Source organism: Protopterus annectens, chromosome 1.part1, assembly GCF_019279795.1.
Source record: "Protopterus annectens isolate FY-2018-M chromosome 1.part1, PAN1.0, whole genome shotgun sequence".
NCBI classification, from domain to species: Eukaryota; Metazoa; Chordata; order Ceratodontiformes; family Protopteridae; genus Protopterus; species Protopterus annectens.
The window spans coordinates 1,432,927,244-1,432,944,798 of NC_056726.1; the positions used below are offsets into that span (position 1 = coordinate 1,432,927,244).

A 17,555-nucleotide genomic window follows, 5' to 3' on the forward strand; every position below is an offset into this window, starting at 1 on the left:
AGCTGGGAGAGTTTCAAGTGAAGATGTTCCAGAATTATTGTATTAAATGCAGAGCTAAAGTCCACAAACAGAATCCTTGCATATGTCCCTGGGTTGACAGACAATCCGGACTACCAGGCTGATAAAAACAGTAGTTTAATAAAATGCAGTAGATTTTATTAAACTACTGTTTTTTATCAGCCTGGTGGTCTGGATTGTCTGTTTTTGCTGTTGGAATTTGCTGTGAAGCTGGACCTTAAGTGCGAAGTCTACATTTGTGTTTTTTAATATGTCTCTGGGTTGTTAAGATGTTGCAAGATATAGTGCAGGCCCATATTAACTGCATCATCCACTGACCAGTTCTCTCAATAAGCAAACTGAAGGGGTTCCAATGTGAGAGCTGTAATATCCTTCAAGTGAGCTAACACCAGCCTCTCAAAACTCTTCATGACCACCAATGCCAAAGCAACAGGCCTGTAGTCATTCAGTCCTGTTGTAATGGATTTTTAGGCACTGGAATGATTGTGGCTTGTTTGAAACATAAGGGAACTTCATACAGCTCTAATGATTTATTAAAAATGTTAGTAAAAACATGAGTCAGTTGATCAGCAGAGGTTTTTAAACAGGAGGCTGAAACCCCATCTCGGCCAGCTGGTTTCTTAAATTATTCATATATATATATATATATATATATATAGAGAGAGAGAGAGAGAGAGATACACACTTAGGTAGATAAAAAGAGAGGCACACATATGCAGAACTTCATAAGTTTGAATGGCAAAGTAAATTTAATTTTTATATAGTTAACGTTGTCTTTTTTTTTCTAGCTTCACTGCTTGGGATTTTGACAGGTAAAAGCAAATTACTTTTTATCGCTTTATATGCCATATTTCTTTGTAATATGTGGTAGTATGTGCCTTGCGCTTACATGCTGTGATAATATAATTGCATAAAATTCTCTGCACCTATATATGGTAAGAAGAAATGCAAGGACAGTCTGTCTGTATAGAGTAGCCACTGACAAAGCAAATGCTACTGAAGAATAAAGTGCACTGAAGTTCTTAGTCACTGAAAGCTCTGAATCTTCAATACAACCAAACATTAAGAGCAGTATTGCATTTTGTGAATGAAGGCTACAAACAACAGTTTTACTTTAAGTCTTCTGATGAAAATTTAGTTGTAACAAGGGTGGCCACAGTGGTGCAGTGGTTAGCATTGTCATCTTACAGAAAGAGGTTCTCCGATTTGATTCTTGGCTGGGGTACCTTCTGTGTGGGGTTTACATGTTCTCCCTATGGTCACATGGGTTTCCACTATGTGCTCTAGTTTCTTTCCACATTCCAGAGACATGCAGTGGGTGCATTGAACACTCCAAATTGGCCATAGGTGCGAGTTTTTGGTACGAATAAACTACTGCAGCAAGGCTAGCCACCCACCAGTGGAAACCTTGGCTTGAGATGATTGTCAATGCTGAAGTGACACCCTGACCTCATGTGCAAAAAAGGGATTGAGGATGGATGGATTCATGGAAAATATACTGTATTATTCATAAGATGAATATTTTACAGAATTATGGCTACTAGTTATGACTGCATTATGTTACACATGAATATGATAAAATAGTGATATTTCTGACCAGTGACTATGTGATATAAAGTGTATGTGCATACTTATCTATTGATGTATCTATATATTCTTATATAGCTATCTGTCTATATATTTATATATCATTATCTATCTGTATATCTATCTATATATATTTATGTGTCTGTGTCTGTTTTGGTTGGTGGTAAAATGCTTACCTATTATTCAGTTTATATGCTTATATGCTTTAATGCAATTCAGCATTATATTCAAACAGCTGGATACAACTTTTTTAAAAATAATCTCTTAGCCAGCAACACTGAAACTTCATAAACTGGGACACCTTGCTTTGCTCTGCTCTTTAGGTGTGTGTTCTGTATGTGCCCCATGAAGGTTAATGACAAAATACATAGGTACACACAGGTAGCTCCCGGCACAGGCTATATAAAACTGACAAAAATGTAATGAATCTGTACTCTTCTAAAATATACATGCTTAGATGCTATAAAATGTAATAACTAGCTAAAGATGATTCCCCAGTGGAACCTGCAGGGATGTGCAAAAGGCAGCAATTTGTGGTCTTTGTAGTCATTGTTGGAAACACATACCTGCAGGATAGAGTCCACATTAATTAGATGCAGGTAGTCCCCTGTATGCTCTGCATGCAGCTGCAGTAACAACATTGCTGGACTTAACATGTTCATAATCACATACGTGGACAAAATACACAAAATTCACTAATTATAGGTAACCACCAAACAGCTGCAAAGGATAGTAGTCTGTTATTTTTATAACATTTTCACAAGGTGATGTCAAGAGGTTATAGGCTGATATAAGTAAGGATTGCCACATTCCCTTCCTGCAAAGCCTCCTAGAAGAAACATTTCAACTGTAACCCCCTACACACACCACAAACACACATGCAAACACACTCACACACTTTTAGTTATCAGTCTCCAGTATCAGTCCCTAGTTATTAATCTGCCAGTATCGGTTACTAGTTATCAGTCTGCCAGTCTCCTTGTCTTTTTCGCTTACCTTCCACCTTTATCAGTAATGTCCAAACTAGTCAATGCAAAGCAGATTAATGGTATGTAGATATACCATGACTTTTATCACTTCAGGACAGCTAATGCGTGGGTCTCTGTGTAGTGATTAGCTTATTACAGTGAAGGACTTTTTCTTGCTCTTCACTGGTGGGGTGCTGGTAGCCCAGGGTGCACCAACTATGCTTCAGGGAGGGGGTTGACATTTTCTAGAGATTATGTGGAGGGGGTCTTTTAGTTTGGCCATTCCTGAATGCCTCTGTCTATCAGAAACATGGAGTCCATTACAGGGGTGAATTTCAGATTTCCCATCCATTGGTCAAGGTTACACTTAAATATGGTTAGGGATGGACTTTACTTCACATGGATGGGAACCCTGTCCCAGAGCGTGGTGATCCTCTGTGAAACATATTCATCTCACCAATGTGTCTTATTTATGTCACAAGCAAAATTGGAATTCTTAAATCTAGCGGTTCTGAAGCTGTTCATTTTTGTGATGTGCAAAAGATCTATTAGAGCTGGATACAAGGATGCCTTGTATGCCAGGCACAGATTACCTCTCAGTAACTTGGAGGAGGGACAGTATAAAGATAGATCTTCAAGGCAATCCATATATGACGATGTGTTTTTACCCTAGATTTTCCTGGTAAAGAACCTTTCTGGGCCCATTCTAACTATTGCATATATCTGGTCCTGTACATGCCAAAGAGGGCATTATACTCCAGGATGGATCTGAAAAGGGCCAAATAAAGTGGTACTGTTATATCCTTTGAATTGGATGCCATGCCCTTACTTATAAATTGTGTAATATAGAATGGTTTTCTTACTGCTTTGGCCACATGATTGTTATAGGCCAGATTACCATCTACATCTGTTCCCAGAACCATGAATACTTGGTCAGCTTTTAGGGGTGTCCTATTAATAGAGTATTTAGGCTAGGTAGCCATTTTCCCAAAAAGCACTTGCTTTCTTGGCATTGAGTTTTAATCCATGACTTTGGCCGTAGTTATTTGTCTGTGTTAGCCCTTCCTGTAAAATATTTGTGTCATGGGGCAATCAGTGATAGCTCCATATTTGCAGACGTCAGTGAACTTGGTGAGCCAAAGACCCTCGACATTAACATTAGCTCTAAGCAGTCTATACCAAATAGAAGCAGTCCTAGCATGGAGCCCTCAGTTACCCCGCTAGTGATTGATCTCTTAGTGAAGATGGTCTCACCAATCCTGATTTCCAGGGTCCTGTCTGTGAGACAGCTGTAAATCCAGTGAGTTATGTAGAGAATTATGCCCAGTTCTGTGAGTTTATCAACTATACAAAAGTAGGGCATTGTATCTATCGCCTTAGCCAGGTTCAGGTAGGTGGTATGCACTATCTTCCCTTCATCCATTGCCTTGGTGACCTTCACAAAGAAGTCCACCAGGTTTAATAGGCATGACCTTCCTTTGACAAAGCCAAACTGAGTTGGGTCCAGTATCTAAAGGTCTATGTCTTTGTTGCTCATTGCCATGGTAATTCATTCTTTGGCTTTGCTTATTAGATTAGTCAGAATAATAGGTCCATAGGTTCATAGGTAGGTGCTAGGCTATTGGCCCTAGGGCCTATATAAGCCTAGCCAAAAAGGTACCCTGGCTTTCGCCACCCAAGAAAATTATTTTCCTGTGACCCTGTTGAGCAGAGCCACAGAGGTGATCACTGGGATGAATTTCCTATTTCCTATCCAATCATCAAGATTTTTCTTGAAGAGTGCTAATGAGGAGCTTTGTTTGATATAGATAGGAAGCTTGTTCCAGAGTATGGGAAGTCTCTGGGACAGGAATCTATCCCTCCAGCATGTTCTGACTATTATGGTGACAAGGTTTAGGTCCCTAGAGTGTGTAGCTTAGAGGGACTGAGATTTCTTTAAGTGGAGCATGTCCAACAGCTCTGGGTTTGACATAGCTTTGTATGTTAGGCAGAGATCACCTCTGAGTAGGTGATATGCAACAGACTAAAGCTGGAGTTTTTTGAGACGGTCTGCATAGGGCATCTGTTTGAGGCCAGTAAGCCTCTTTGTGAGGTATTTCTGCTGCCTTTCCAGTTGTTGTAGATGTCTTGTGAGGTACATACCAAAAGAGGCATTGTACTCTATAATGGGTCTAATGAGTGATGAGTAGAGGGGAACAATGACCTCTTTTTTCCTGGATGAGAAACCTTTTTTGATGAGGTGTGCCATGTAGAAGGATTTCCTGCCTACTGTGGCAATGTGATTTTCAAAGGAGAAACTACTGTCCACCTGTGTCCCAAGGTCTCTTATCATACTTTTGGTGTTAAGTAGACAACCACCTATGTGGTAGCTCATGGATACAGAGTTTTTACCAAAGGGGATGACAATGCACTTTTTGGCATTGAGCTTGAGGCCATGGCTTTGACACCAGGCATCTGTCTCATTGAGGCCCTTTTGTAGGATGTCCACATTGTTAGAAGTTTCGATTATGGCTCCTAGCTTGCAGTCATCTGTGAACTTCATTATCCAAAGACCTTCTGTGTTAGCCTGTCCTTCAGAAAAGTAGATACCAGACAGGAGAGGACCCAGGAATGAACCTTGTCACTAGTCTGAAGTCAGATTTGGAGTCTGCTACTTTCACAGTGTGGGTTCTGTCAGTGAGCCAGTTGGCAACCTATCTTATGACATAGGGATTTATACCTAGTTTAGTGAGTTTATCTATAATTCCAGAGTGGGGGATGGTGTCAAAAGCCTTGGCAAGATCTAGATAGGCTGTGTGAACCACCTTACCCTCTTCTACAGCTTTGGTGACTGCTTCAAAGAAGTCTATCAGGTTTAGGAGACATGATCTGCCTTTTACAAACCAGAACTGGGTGGGGTCCAGAGTTTGCAGATTACCAATGTCTTTGTTTATAAGTTCCATGATGATATGTTCCATGGCCTTGCAGATCAGGCTCATTATGCTAATGGGACGGTAGTTCCCGGGGTCCATGGTGGCTCCCCCTTTGTGGAGTGGGATAACCGTCACTGTGCGCCATTCACTGGGCACAAAGCCTGAGGTGAGGCTATGATTGAACATGGTGCTTAGGTGGGGTGCCAGTTCATTCTGTAGTTCATGTAGAATGCAGTCTGGGATATTGTCAGGTCCCATGGATGCTGTGTTCTTGGCTTTGGAGAGTGTTTTTTTTTACCTGTGCAGCCATGATTACAGGAACTTTGCATTCTTCCGGTATAGAGGTGGGCTCTTTAGGGGGTGAAAGGGGGGTAAAGTTAGCACTGAACCTATCTGCCAGGATGTTGGCAATATCAGTTGGTTCTGTATATTAGGTCTGCAGTTCCTGGGTCAGTTGATGGTCCAACCTTGTTAAGTGGGATAACCATTGCAGCCCTCCATTCTCATGGTATAAAGCCTGTTATAAGGCTATAGTTGAAAAGTGACTGAAGTAGTAGTATTATGTCATGTTTCTAGCTATTTAGGAGGCATCCAGGGATATTTTCAGAGCTTATTGAGGTGTGTTTTGGCCATAATGAATGCCGCCAGAACCTGCTCCTTGTTTATAGTTGGGGGGTTAGACTAGTAGTTATTTCACTGGTACTTGAACACTGAGTTGACATACTTTTAGCTGTAAGAGCTATGTTGGCTAAAAATGTTTTATCTGTTCATTTCACATAAAGGTCAGCTGCATCAGTCACACCTGCTTCTTCTTTTTTGTATTGCCAATTTTTCCACATTGCCCTCATGCCCGCTTGCTACAGTGCTCTTGAGGCACTGCTTTATTTGATCAAATTCTGACTATATGGGTTTCAAACCCCTCATTTTCATGGCACGATCCTATAGTTAAATTGATTTTTTTTAAATGCACTACTTGTTAATCTCTTGTTTCAAAATTATCTGCAATCTCCCATATGAGATGCCCTCTTTTTGTATTTGAGAAAACAAATGACTGCAGTTATGCTTTCTTATGTAGTTTCTAGTAAAATCTGAGTCCCAACCCTTTTAGGTCATCAAGAACCATCATGAATGACCATGATTTGGAGTATTCTGATCAGCTCAAGGGTGTGAGCAGATGCAAATTAGCAAATGCTCCTTGTATTTTCATAAAGCCACAATAATTATCATCTAAAGTCATTTACTATTTTTGGAAAGCAATGTGTTGTCAATTGACTGTGTTGTAGTTGATATTCAGCACTTTGTGGTAAATACTTCAAGTCAAGCACCGACTGCTAGAGATCCAATTCAGTTGCAACTTTCTCAAGGCAACAATACACATTACTTACTGCACAGTCCTTACCTATTCATTTGGGACATTGAAATGCAACCATTTGTAGTGCTGAAATGAAAAGAAAGAAAAGGAAATATGGCCAGAATGAAGAAAACTTGTTTTCTGGAGCCAGGGCCAGCATTGCCAATGTAAAGTAAGGTGTGGTTGCAGAATCTGATGGCTTACTTACTATCTTGTGAGAATTTTTGGTTTATTTTTGGACTTTGTCTCTGTACCCTATAGCCTTTTTATGCCTGTTTATCTGGATCATTTTGTTTTCTCTCTCTCTATATATGTATGTATATATGGATATATATACATACACACATATATATATATATATATATATATATATATATATATATATATATATATATATATGGATCCCTATCACATGGTCGACAGGCCATATGATCGACTTTCATTTGGTCGACAAGCAGTTTTATGTGGGGGGCTTCGCACCCCACACCCCCAATGTGGGGGGCTGGCACCCCCACACACCCCCAAACTATATATATCAACTCCAGGGTTGCACAACATTGGGGAGGGGGGCAAATCTGCCTGTCGACCAAATGAATTGTTGACCAAATTAAAGTCGATCAAATGGCTTGTCGACCATCTCAGGTAGACCCATATATATATATATATATATATATATATATATATATATATATATAGTTACACTTCAAAACATCTAAAACTTATAACATCTAAATTCAAAACATTGAGACCACATCTAAAACCCATAACATCGGATTTTATAACATCAGAAATGTATAATATGGAATAGTGTATCATAAAACATGTAAATGTTATAGTTTAATCTGTTATTCTTGTGGTATCAGTATGAGATGTTGTCATTTTTATTTATAGTTATTATTTATATAGTGTAAGAATTTATACTATTTATATAGTGTTTATTTTGCCACTCTGTATGTGGTTTTAAGGCTATACAGGTAAGTAATATAGACATTCCCCTGGATTCTCAAAAGCTTGCATGGAGTGCAAGATTGGTGCAGGAGCTCAAGCAGGCAATATGTCTGCCGTGCGATCCAGGAACAGCCTGCAGGGGTGTGCACGAGCACTCCTGCACTAATCTTGCATGGACTAAGCCCTGGTATGCAAATCACCCCATTTGCAGGTGAAATCCATGCAAATGAGGTGATTTTGCAATCCAGGAAGCTTGCAACAGTCCTTGCAAGACTAGTGCTCTCTGAAGAAATGTACTCGGTTAGTAACCGAGTACATTTCTGCAAAATCCAAAACAGAGCTATGACAGCTCCAAATAAAGACTGCATATCATTTATGAAGCATGCCATTGGCCAAGTATAAGGCCATTGGCATTGCAAACAATACAAAAAATAAAAAAAATCAGCCTTTATTTTTTTTTTTTGCCGATCTCGGCTGTTTAAGCATAGGGCAGCTGCACGCAAATGGGATCGGGGGGAAAATAAGAAAATAAACCTAAAATAAGCATTCTAACTAAAATCAGTATTCTGCCATGCAAGTCAATGGCAGGCAGAAGACAACCTGGCCAGTGAGTAGTGGTTGCTAAGGGGGGATGCTCAGTGTGACACATGTTACTATGCATTAGCAGACAATCCTATGCAAATGAGGGGAAGGATAGTGAATCCCAGTCTTCCCCAGCATGTGAGTCAGGTCCCAGCAGTGTAAGCGTATGAATAGCTGGTTGCAAGCCTAGGAGGTAGGTGACATCATGAGGGTGTGTGTCAGGCATACTATAAGCAGATTGGAGCCCTTTGGCTTGGGTTTGCTCCTAGCTTACCACAGCTCAGCTAGGGGATGTGTCTAAACCTGCCTAGCACGCTTTACAAAGTGTAAGCGGGTGTGTTTTACAGAAAGAAAAAGAAGTTAAACCAGAAAGTAGCAGCAGTGTGCACATTTGAGTACTCTGTTTGCGTGGCGATGATATGATGGGGAATTCACTGGCATCAACATCCAGGGTACTCCACCAGTTCCTGGATGCCATATCAGCACATGTTGGTGAGCACGTATATTTCCCCAACCCCCGTGAGACGTTGGCTAGCAATATGTGTCTCTTCCACCAAATAACAGAATACCCTGAGGTAGTGGGTGCAATAGACTGAATGCACATACACATCAAAGCACCACCCGGTGAGCGGGGTGGGGTCTACATCATCCATAAGGGCTTCCCCTCCATCAACTGCCAGGTCATGTGCGATACCCAGGGCATAATAATGAACGTGTGTGCTAGCTGCCCTGGAAGCTATCACGATTCCCATATCTGGCATCTGACACAGCTGTACCAGAGATTTGCCAATGGGGGCATTCCACACAGTCACCTAATGGGGAATGCTAGATATGCACTGGAGCCGTGGTTGATGACACCCATCAGAAATGCACAAACACCCGAACAAGATCTCCATAATGAGGCACACGCACAAACAAGAATCATAATAGAGTATGTGTTTGGGATGCTCAAGTCACAATTCAGGTGCCTGGACACATCCGGTGGAGCCTTGCAGTACTCACCAACAACATGTACCCAAATTGTCCTTGTATGTGCCATGCTACACAATATGATCCTGTGGAAACAGCTGCAGCAGGAACAGAATGGGGCAGGGCCACACAGCCCCCCACCATTGCCAAAGCCTGCACAGGCACAGAGTGACTCAGAGGAGGAACAACCTGAGCCTGTCCCAGTAGGCAAAAGGAGGCGTGCCCAGTATGCCCTAGCCTTGGCAAAAAGGCAACGCATAGCGCATACACTGACATGGGAGGGACCCAGGGAATAACACGTCTCTCTGACTCTCACATACAGTAAAAGGGATGCGGATCATTACACTACCTGTGCCTAACCATGTGTAGGGAGTGTACTATGTGCATCCGACATAGGCAGCTCTACAACACCACCCTCAATACTGGGACACCCACAAAGTAAGTGACTCACACATGCTAGTCAGGGGGGGTCAGATACCCAACAACAGTCACAGCCAGCAGGACAGGTGTAGACAAACACAAACAAATGCTGTACTATGGCCTCTGAATGAGGGCTATGGGTAACCTCCTCACCAGGCCTACACAGACAGACTACAGCAGGCCAGGCAGTGGGATGTCAGTTGGGAAGGCTAGGAAGTCAGAAACTAATATGTAGGTAATTAAAAGCTAATAACTGTAGTACACTGGTATGCATCTAGCCAGCATGATAGGTAAGACTACAGACTTAAATGGAGTACCTGATATACCAGTACAGTCCTAGCAAATGTATACAAGTGCCAGATGTGCCCCCCCATCCTATGTAGACATATAGTAACAGTCAGGTGTGTCCCCCCCAATCCTGTGTAGAAATGTAGAAATAGTCAGGTGTGCCCTCCCCCTTCCTACATAGAAATATAGTAACAGTCAGGTGTGCCCCCCAATCCTGTGTAGAAATTTAGAAATAGTCAGGTGCCCCCGTGCTATGCAGAAATGTAGCATCAGTCAATGCCAAATGATCGATGGATACCCTGCAGACACAGCATGCTACCTGTCGGTGTACAACACAAAGTACAGCACTGCAGTACAAACTACCTGGACTTGATCCACACATACAATACAGACGACCATACTGGGCATGCTCACACACTTATAGAAATGAAGGCAATGTCAGTCAACAACATACTGAAAGGTCATACTGGGCATGCTCACACACATGAAGGTCATGTCTGCAAACACCAGTGGACCAGATATATCTGGCAGTTGCAGTGGTTAGTGCAGACACTTGTCAGTATGCACTACTCATGCCTTGCACACACAGTGGATAGGAATACAGACATATATGTAAGGACAACACACTATAATAAGCCAAAGGTAGATGGACATAGATGTATGGATGAGGGTGACCGTGACAAAGTGCCATCCAGGCCTGTCCCACCCAGCACACAGCCGAAGGGCCCCAAACACATGAGGTGCAGTGTCACTCACTGCAGATACTAGTAACCAGTACCTGTCAGCATCACAGACTATGTGGTGCATGTGCCAGCTGTACAACATGACTGTACAAGGAAGTAGTCATCTAGTAGCTGTATACATGTACCTGTGACATATGACCCCGTGTGTGGCCGCATGTGGCGTGCCAACCCCTAAATGAATGGGTTATGGCCCATGCACACACCTCCCTCCCCATAGCTCTACTATGACAAGCCTGCTGAGGTCATCCAATTTGAAATACACCTCTGGGAGAGTTGCAGCCCAGTAATCAACATGGTGTGTCCCATAAATGTGTACTTCTGTAGTATGATAAATTAGTTAGGTAAGACTTCTAACCCTAGACTTGGCAATTGTGTGTGTTTGTGCGCGTGTCTGTCTGACTGTGTAGAGAGCAATGCTTTTTAGTTTACTTACCCTCCTTACAATTCATATACTCAACTTTGACAAGGCTGCTGATGTCACCCACCTAGAAATACACCTCTGGGAAGGTTGGAGCATAGTAATCTCCATAGCACGTCCTGTAACTGCGTACTGCTATAGTGTGATATAGTAGTTAGGTAGGAATTCTAACCCCAGACTTATCAACTGTGTGTGTGCTTGTGTGCATGTCTGACTGTGTAGAGAGCAATGCTTTGTAGGGTACTCACACTTCTTACAATTCATATACTCAACTCTGGCAAGGCTGCTGATGTCACCCACCTAGAAATACACCTCTGGCAAGATTGTAGCGCATCCTGTAACTGCGTACTGCTGTAGTGTGATAATGTAGTTAGGTAGGAATTCAAACCCCAGACTTGGGAACTGTGTTTGCATGACTGTGTAGAGAGAAATGCTTTTTAGGGTACTCACCCTCCTTACAATTCATACACCCAACTTTGGCAAGGCTGCTGATATCACCCACCTAGAAATACACCTCTGGGAAGATTGTAGCCCAGTAATTTCCATAGTGCATTCTGTAACTGCATACTGCTGTAATGTAATAAAATAGTTAGGTAGGAATTCAAACACCAGACTTGGCAACTGTCTGTGTGTACATTTGTGTGCATGTCTGTCTCTGACTGTGTAGAGAGCAATGCTTTTTAGGGTACTAACACTCCTTACAATTCATATACTCCTCTTTGGCAAGGCTGCTGATGTCACCCACCTAGAAATACACCTCTGGGAAGGGTGTAGTCCAGTGATCTCAGTAGCGTGTCCTGTAACTGCATACTGCTGTAGTGTGATAAAATAGTTAGGTAGGTGTTTTAATCCCAGACATGGCAAATGTGTGTGTGTGTGTGTCTGTCAGACCCTGTCTGTGTATGGAGAAATGCATTTTAGGCTAGTCACACACAATACATTTCAAATACCCTACTTTGGCAATCCTGCTTATGTCATTCATTATGAAATACACCTTTGGGGAAAGAGTTCTCTAGTAATCCCTGTGGTGCATACTATAACAGCCCCGTGATGTAGATCTCTGTTAGGGGTTCTATACCCACACATGTCGGTTGTGGATGTTTTGTGTGTGTGTCACTGTCTGTGTAGGGAGCAATGCATTTTAGGCTGGTCCCTCACAGTAAATTTCAAATGCCCTACTTTGGCAAGCCTGCTGATGTCAGTCATTGCCTTTCCCTTTGGGGAAAGAGTACTCTAGTAATTTCCATGGCATGTACTATAACTGCGTAGTGCTGTGGTGTAATAAACTAGTTAAGTTGGGGTTCTACTTCCAGACATGACAGGTGTGCATGTGTAGTTTTGTAACTCATATCCTGAGTAGAAGTGATTGTGAGTGTGTGACACCTGTGGCCAATGAGGAGTGGGTTTTGCATATTTCTTATATGGTGGCCCTACTATATATTACAATGTCCACCATACAGGGATAACAGATGTGAAATAGCTGAGAGGCTGAAATGCAAAGCCATACCCATACATGTGACATCAAGGCCAGGCAATCACAGTTAGCAACCCCAGTATTACCTAGAGCACACACACAACCCATGTTTCATACACACACACATGCCTTGACAACAGCCAATATGTGGGTAGTACACTGCATATTGGCCACTGATCGTAACTATGGAGTGATAGCAGTGGGCTACAGTGGGCATGTCACCCTGTCCATCTGTCCAATATGCACATATGTGCAGACAGTGCACCTCCCCCATGTTCCTCAATGGACACCTGCACCACCTGTGGTGCCATCACATGTGACCCACAATGGACATACCATGCCTGACAACATGCCCTGAATGGACAAATGCCACTGACATCAGGGAATACTGTTAGCATGCTCTCAATGTAGGTGCAGGGTAAACCTGCTGGCCATTACCAGTTCCCGCCACAGGTGGGAAAGACTGGCACATCTGATGATAATCTGTGTTCACAGCATGGGCCAGACACCCCAGGTACAGTTCCACATGTTACTGTGCATGCATGTGGGAGGTGTGCACATCCCAGACACCGTCCATGTCATGGACTAAGCAACACATACATGGCAAGTGATGCACAGCATTGGCCATACACAATGGTCACCCAGGTGACTGGATGGGGGATACAATACCCACCTGTGTGGGCAAATGTAGATACTACAGCTTTGAGCCACAATGCAGAACATCATCATATGGCTTGATGCCAAGGTATACCTATTGCCTAGCCTTGTACAGCCATCTGGCACATTTGACCACCACACATCCGTGCAGACATGCACCCATGCATGTCAGTACTGGCACCCTGTGTGTTTGTCTGTGTGTTGTATGGTGCGTATGTTCACATCCACATTCCCTACAACCCCCTTGGGCATACTGAAGCATGTTGTCTGATGCCAGACACCTCCCCATACCCTTTGCCCATGCAACCCCTGTATGACCCGTGTGGTGCATGTGATACCTGCACAGTGATGTGTTGTGGCAATCCCACTACTGATGAGTTGTACTCCTGGCCCTGCCAAGTGTGTCAATGTGTGTGTGTTCCTGTGAGAATGTGGCTGTGTTGATGCTGGCACTTGTGCATGCGGACAGGCATGTGTATGTCACCTACCATATAGCTACAGTATCTATGTTGTAGATGTCACTCACCATCACATATATGTTCTGAGTGATCCACAACAAGTAACCCATGTGGTGCATCCAATAACTGCATCGAACTGTGATAGCACTACATAGTTGTCAGGGGTTTGATACCCTGTGCTGGTAGGTGTGTGACACACATATGCTTCAGTTTTACTCTCCCACCCCTCCCTGACATGTCTTTGCCTCTGTCTGCCTCTCCCACCCCCTTTCTGGTGTATGTGAGGACCTACACCTGCTTTGCTTAGGCAGCAGCATGTGTATTTTAAGTGATCCTCATGATCAGCTGATGGCCTCTGCATGAATTGCAGCCCTCCCCTAGCTGATTGCATGTGAAACAGCTGTGGTAACATTCCCATAGCCAATTGCATGGTAACACACTCTAATATCTAGGAACATCATGGTGGTGTTGACCCTTTTCATTCACTGTGAGCAGAAACTAGATCTGTCATTTGGCAAACAGCATCTCAGATGGATTGGGGATTGACCTCTAACAACATACACTGTGGAAAGAGGGCAACAAACATGAGGGGGGTGTGCCTGACCTGACTACAGACTGTAAGTGCTGCTATACTGCATTTGGAGTAATGTTGGTTTAACAGTGTTTGTGTGGATATGGCTGTCGTACATGTCTCAATACCTGCCATGTCAGTTCCATGTTTATGAGGAATCCCCATCTGCAGGGTCATCTGCAGACTAGGCAGTGTTGGGTCTTTGGTTTCATGTGCTACCCTCGGAGCATCTATCTCTGGACTGCAGAAGGTAGTGTGAGGATTGCAGTCTGTAGATGGTGAAAGCCATGATAGTTACTGACATTATATCCTTCATAGAACATATGTTGCAACAAACCCTGTTACAACAGTAAATGTATGAGGCTATCACAGCAACATGTCAATATTGGCCCGGTGTATGTGCTTCTAGCCACACCTCTGTTGACCTTTGTACATATGTCATGCATGAAGTGGTACATATGTGCTGTACACCATAATTAGTGTCATCATATCTGATAACAAGCCAGTGATATATCCAACTGCTACACGTTATGTACAGTAGGGGTTATATTTCATGACATAACCTGGACATTCTGTGGATGTTTGTACAGTACTGAGGTCTGTGTACTTATGGTGAATGTCAACAGTGTGCGTATTATTAATATGTACTTTAAAAAGAGAAAAGCCCTGCCAGTAGGATCCAAGTGCAAGGCAAAACAAACTATCAGTAACTGAAAAAATGCCAGCACAAAACTCAGTATATATCAGCAACAAAACTACAGCAACACTAAGGTAAAACGTAAGTGTTTTAATACATATCGAACAATTCATGTTAGGCTGAAACTGGTCTGGATTATTGAATTGTTCTATATGTATTAAAACACTTAAGTTTTACCTTAGTGTTGCTGTAGTTTTGTTGCTGATATATACTCAGTTTTGTGCTGGCATTTTTTCAGTTACTAATATGTACTTTAGCCTGTGTCATTTTTCTAGTTCCCCTCCTATCTGATGTTACATGCTGTTCCACTGTATGGTACTGTAATGGCATACATGTTTGTAGGGCCATACAAACATGTGTCCCATACCACAGACAGCCATCAGACCAAACTGTGTAGCAGCCCAGTATATGTAGGGTCAGTCTGTGAGTGGCACATATGAGGATGGTGTAGAACAGATAGTCCATATACTGTAATATTATGCTAGCTCACCATATGTGGCTGTGGCTGTGTTTACATTGCTTGTGGTTATGCACTTTCACACATGTGTATCTTACCCTGTGCTGTGACATGCCTGTTGACCCTGCTATATATGCAGGTACATGTGCATTCCCCCCATAGGAGATGTAGGTCAGTGTTGAGCCAGTCTGCCTGCAGCCTGCACAGTGCATTGTTACATGCCTAGCAGCTTAGTGTACTTACCCAGTGAGATGTCATGTGCAGATACTTGCCAGATGTACTGCTGCCGGGCCTCCCTTAGTCATGTATGTCAGACAGAGCAGTGGGATGCTGTACAGATGTATGTCAATATCTAGTGGGTAGTATGTGGCCATGGCACTCCTGTACCAGCAGTCATTATGTGTCAGGCCAGACAGGGGTGTGTGAATGAATAACCTATGGTGGCAAATGTATACCAGTCATTATGTGTTATACCCATCTACATGGCTGTCTACATCCATATTGTCAGACATGGTACACATGTTTTGCACTAAGGGCTTATGTGTATACCTCTGGACTGTACAGAGTGCGTCAGAATTTCCACATATATTGGCCAATACCTATGCTGCAGTCCACAGCGGCATTATGTGCTAGCAGCGGTACTGTACAATGATGTCCTTAGGATGTCTGTCAGTAGCCAATGGCACACATGTTATAAGCAGATGTGACCTCACAAACAGACCATGTCTGGGAAGACAATCCCATTGACAGTAGTAATAGTCTACTAATATACCTGCTATACAATCCTGACATCGCCTTCAACTACAACTTTGGGACTATAGGGGTTGGGGTAGGGCTACACTCCATGTCCAGGAAATATTGTGGAAATATATGTACATATACTTATCCAGATAGCCATATATATATATATATATATATATATATATATATATATATATATATATATATATATATATATATATGATTACACATGTGTAGTGCTTCCAATTACCACTGTCATGGCAAACACCCACTATAAATCCCTATATCATGTGCGCATGGTCCCTTTACATGTCCTGTATGATGGACATCCTTCCTGTGTGTGGGCATCAGTGTTACCGACAGCAGGTAGCAATACCTCTTACAGGAGAACCGGCACACTCAGGGCAGCCACATATTTGTAGGAGGATCAGGAACTACAGACAGACTGCCAGTAGAGTTGTGTTATGCTTTGTATAGTACTGGTGTTACAGGGTGTGTGTGTACATACTAGTTTACCTAGGAATGCAGTCTGTCTGCATAGCTCACAACTGTGGGCCTATCCTCTTGCTGGCCAGAGGTATGCCTATCATGTCTTGTCTGTCCATCACACAGGTCCTGTGTCATTTATTACACTGACAGTGTGTGTGTTGAGTGCTACTGGTACATGGCTACATCCATTTCTGTTTCTAACTTCAATTCCCTGACTAAGGGTATGATGCAGACTATCCTGTAACACCAGCAACTTGCTTAGTGTATGGCAACAGTGTTCCACATATGTGCCTGTGTTCCAGCCTCTTTCCTTTACCTACATACCAAGCTTTGCACATATGTCATGCTGTCGGTGGTAGTTCTGTAGTGGGCTGTGAGTATATCACACTGCCATTGCTGCCATCAGTCCACTGCTGTTGTATCCCCCACACATACAGTGGGGCTGTGGCCATATATGTGTGGGCATCACCTACACAATACATGTGTACTCTTATGCACTCCAGAGGCCAGTGTATTTAACAGTGGTATATGGCCCTGTATTATTGAGTCTAGGGGGCAGCACCATAGATGACCTAGGCTGTTACAAAATGTGGGAGTATCAGAGGTGAGCTGCCTTAAGGTATCTGGATGTACCGTACCAAATACGTCACCTATATTTACATTACTTACATGAATTGGGTTAATGCAAGCCTACTGCCCCCTGCCATACAGACTGTTCTGTTTGTTGGTGTGCTCATGATGGTGTCAGTTATGCCTTGTTATGTAACAGTTACAACCTTTGTGGTCATATGATGTCTTTACCACCTA

General features: G+C 42.8%; 1 protein-coding gene across 1 annotated transcript in view; it reads left to right on the top strand.

Annotated features, from left to right (window-relative positions):
• The first annotated feature begins 801 nt into the window (after window positions 1-801).
• LOC122816359 (deleted in malignant brain tumors 1 protein-like) overlaps window positions 802-17,555 on the top strand; it is a 258,733-nt gene continuing 241,979 nt past the window's right edge. Inside the window, exon 1 of the mRNA XM_044089106.1 lies at window positions 802-830. The gene's annotated coding sequence lies outside the window, so the exon portion shown is untranslated. The remainder of the gene's footprint in view (window positions 831-17,555) is intronic.